This window comes from Asparagus officinalis, chromosome 1 (genome assembly GCF_001876935.1).
Source record: "Asparagus officinalis chromosome 1, Aspof.V1, whole genome shotgun sequence".
Lineage (NCBI taxonomy): Eukaryota > Viridiplantae > Streptophyta > Magnoliopsida > Asparagales > Asparagaceae > Asparagus > Asparagus officinalis.
Genome location: NC_033794.1, coordinates 97,235,385 through 97,239,872, shown reverse-complemented (window position 1 = coordinate 97,239,872; position 4,488 = coordinate 97,235,385).

Genomic DNA, 4,488 nt, shown 5'->3' with positions numbered 1-4,488 from the left:
CGGAATGTCGGTGAAGCCTTGCTATTCAAAGTTCAAGATCCAAGTTCAAGCTTCATCCGCGAGATTACCAAGTCAAGCTTATTGAAGATCAAGATCATTGCTTGGGTAATTTAGTTTAGGAATTTATATTATGTGTGTTAGTACTTTAAGCTCTATCATATACACACATACACGTTTTGGTTTTTGTATATATATAGTTATATATATACATATATGTTTTTGGTTTTATAGCTTTCGAGTTTATATATGAAACAAATGCATAGAATTGGAAAATACTATTTTGTTTCATGCTTATATGTATATATATGATTTCACCTTTAACAAGCTTATATTTAATGAAATCATATTTAGTGTTTTGAATATATTGCATAGAATATGCAATTTTATGAAAATATTGTATTTCTAGGTTATAGACTTCATAACAACATATTATATCTTTTATCAAGTCTATACAATCATTTCATAAGGTTTCAAAATGTTGTTTAAGTCAAAATATCAAAATATCAATTTTCAGGTTTTCATGTTTTTGAACATATTTGAAAAATAATGATATTTTTCATTTGGGAAGTCCTTTTTCGAAACCAGTCGTTGTAGCATGTTTATTATCATGTCTACAATCATTCCCCAAAGTTTTACATTTTTTGGAATTTATTTGATATTTTTAAACAGCATTTCAAAATCAGATAAACAGTTTTCATATCAGTTTTCGGTCGACCGCACCGGTCGACCGAACCTGAGGTCAAAAGTTTCGTTGTAGCATGTTTATTATCATGTCTACAATCATTCCTCAAAGTTTTACATTTTTTGGAATTTATTTGATATTTTTAAACAGCGTTTTAAAATTAGATATACAGTTTTTTGATATGTCAGTTTTCGGTCGACCGAACCGGTCGAATTTTCCGGTCGACCGACGAGTGATTTTTCTGCTTCCAACGGCTAGTTTTTTGACCGTTGCCTTGGGGCTGTTTTGTCTTTTGCTCTGGTTTGTTGGCTGAGTTGTGAGAGGGTATAAATACCCCATTGTCTTCAACTCTCAAGCCAACCAAGAAATGTTTTAAAAGAAAAGAAAAGTTTAAGCAAGGGTTTGGGTTTAAACTTGTTTAGTGTTTGTTTAAGTTTGGTTTAAGAAGCTTTTAAGCAATTGAGGGTTTGAGTTTGTGAATTCAATTTCACAAGAGCAAGTGGAGATCATCCTTTGGTGTTTGAGCATTCACTCTTCTCCTACTCTCTTGTCATCTTTAGAGAAGTGTTTCTAAACTCATCTAGCAATTTATTATGTTGATTATAATTTCCATAAGCTAGATTTATATTGAGTTTAGTTAAATCGTTTTATTGATACTCTTTGTTCACACACAACCTATTGAGCTTATTGTATTTACATTCATAGTATAATTTAGGTGTGGGATTGTGTAACTTAGAGAGTGAGCTTATAATTCGTTCTCATTCATTGTAGAGAACAAACACTTTGTATTGAGCCTTAATTGTGAGGATACACTTTGTAATACACTTGTACACCAAGAGAGAAGTGTGTGGCGAGAGTCGGGGATCGTCCCAAGAGGAGTGGGGTAGGTGACGAGAGGTTGTAATTCCTAACACTTGAGGGAGACACGTCTAGTTCCAACACTTAGTGGGTGTAGAGTGTGATTGCAAGAGTGTTGATTGTAAAGTTTTCGGTTAGCTAGAAAACCGAGTGTGAGGTGTAAACGTTATTCGGGTGAACGTAGAAAACCCGGTTGTGATAGTGGAGATCTCCTCGAGGTGAGGAGCGGGGACGTAGGTCGTGGGGACCGAACCTCGTAAACATATCGTTTTGTTTGTGATTGCATTGGCGTTCTTATTCTTGTTTTCATATCTTATATCGCCTTTGTGTATTGCTCATCATATTACCCTATCACTTGTGTAGATTGTTTATTTTACCCTTGTGTTAGTTCATATATCCTTGCTCATATATTTGTAATATCTCATTGATAGGATATATTCATTTGTTCATATTGCCTTATCCTAGCTTGTTGATCATTTTGCCCTATCACATTTGTAGTTAATTTGTTTACCCCTCTTGTTAGTTTTATATTCTTTCACATAACTCTTTGTATATCTATCTTGCAAGAATATATTTGTTAATTAGTTTTAATTGGCATTTAATCGGATTAGATTAGCATAAGACCCTAATCACCCCCCCTCTAGGGTCCAACATATATATATAGAGCTTGGTGCTCTTTGATTTAAGGACTAACCGCCTTGAGTTAAAGATCCAAGTTATCTTATTTGTGCTAATCTAGTTATGATTACATTAGTCTTGCTTGCATATTTTCACATATATATCTTGAATATGAATGTATTTTGTTTAGGCTATAAATCCAATGTTGCTCCTAAATTCATTAATTTTTCCTATGCACAATGGGCTTCTAGATTTAAACTATTTGTTGAATCTAGAAATATCGACTTATGGGAAGTTATTGATTGTGCTTATATTGTGCCCACTTTGGAGATATCCAAGTGGAGCAATCATGATAAGAAAATGTTTTCAATGAACAAGCTTTTGTTAGAATATTTGCTTAATGCCTTTGACTCATCATTTTCTAACAAATTTGTTCATTTTGATAGTGCTTACAATTTATGGAAATTCATAGAAGCACATCAAGGCAACTTGGAGGAAATCCGACGTAGTTTGGAGGATTGTTCTTCAAGTGAGTGTGGAGCATCATCATGCACACGGCCACTAGGCGATAGCCCTAGTGTGGTAAGCGATTCGGAATCCGATAGTGATATATCCATCAATGAACTCGCTTGTGCATATGAGAAATTATTGCATGCCTATACAAAATTACAAAATAATTTTATTGATCTTAAAAGCAAGCATGTAGAATTGAAATCCGATCATGAGAAGCTAGTGTCCAAATTTGACATCATTGAAAATGAAAATATAATGCTTAAAGAAAACAATGATATGTTAAATTTGGAAAATGAAAAATTGATCTCATCCATTTCTAGCTTAACTCATGCAAATAATGCCATGCTAGAAGTAGAATGCATTAGAAATGAATTTGATTCTTTTAAGAATAACCATACATGCTCTACTTCTATTATCAATGATGTTGTATCTAATGATGAGTTGAATCATGTGAAAAACCGCATATCTTGTTTAGATTCAACCTTAAACACATGCATTGATAATCATAACAAGCTTATGGACTTGTGTGCAAAGTCTAATGCAAACTCTTCTAAGAAACCTACACACTATGCACACATGTATAACAAAGTCTATAAATGCACTAATTGCGGTCGTAAAGGCCACCTTGCTAGATTTTGTTATAATGCACAAAAACCCATCAAGATTAATCATGTTTGTGCATCCCATCAAGCTTCATCATCACACTCACATGTACACACACGTATAGATCATCATAAACATGCCCATATGTACAAATGTGAGTTTTGTGGTCGTTTTGGTCATTTGGCCGAATATTGTTTTGATTTGAAAAGAAAATCACGTTTGCCAAATGTTTCTAGTAGACCACAAGTGTTTGAATGTGATATTTGTGGTAGATTTGGTCATTTGGCTAAGTTTTGTTATGATTTGAAAAAATGTTCAAACTTGCCAAATTTCTCAAGTAAACCACCTTTGTTTAATAAGGTTTCTCATTTGCAAAATAAATTTAAAAGACAATCTTTAGTTGCAAATGATTTTCGTGCACGCTCACTTGGTCAACACAAATCTTTTCACTCTTTTCATTGCACGAATTGCAATCGAAAGGGTCATTTGAATGAATACTGTTTTGACCGTGCTAGTGCACCATATGTGCCCAAGAAGGTTCATAACCCTAGGGCTTTGAGTTTGAATGATAGGGGTCATGTCCCTAACCAATCCGGCACCAAGAATGCTTGGGTGCCAAAATAATTTTTAAACCAAAAATTTTAGTGTTTTTATTTGTCTCTTTCTTGGTTTTGAAAAATGTATTTTAAACTTTTATGAAAACAATTCCTTTTATTGGTCAAATTCTTTTGTTTTCATAATTCCTAGCCTTGATTTTGATGAGAGGTTCGTATTTATATAACCCTCCGGATTTATTGGGTGTTTATTCCCAAATCATGTTTACCGGATGCAAGAATGGTTATATGGATTAGAACAAGCTTAAGATATTGTTGCCTCTCTTGAAATTCTTTTATCAAAGATTTTGTTTTGAATTATTACTTTGAATTCATTATATTTCACTTATATGATGATATTTATGTGTTTGTGCTTATGGATCATCTATTCGTGCCTTATAATGTATTCCATATGTGGTTTGATCAAATCCCACAAAGAAAATTTTCTTGATTGATCAAACATCATTTTTGGATTTAAACTTTGATTTATGATTTCAATTGGTTAACTTGTTTTCATTTGAAAACTTTTTTACATGATTCTCATGTTTCTCTTCTTTTGATTTCATAAATCTACCTATACAAATGGTTTTTATGTTCTTTGATATGAGACACTATTTTTCA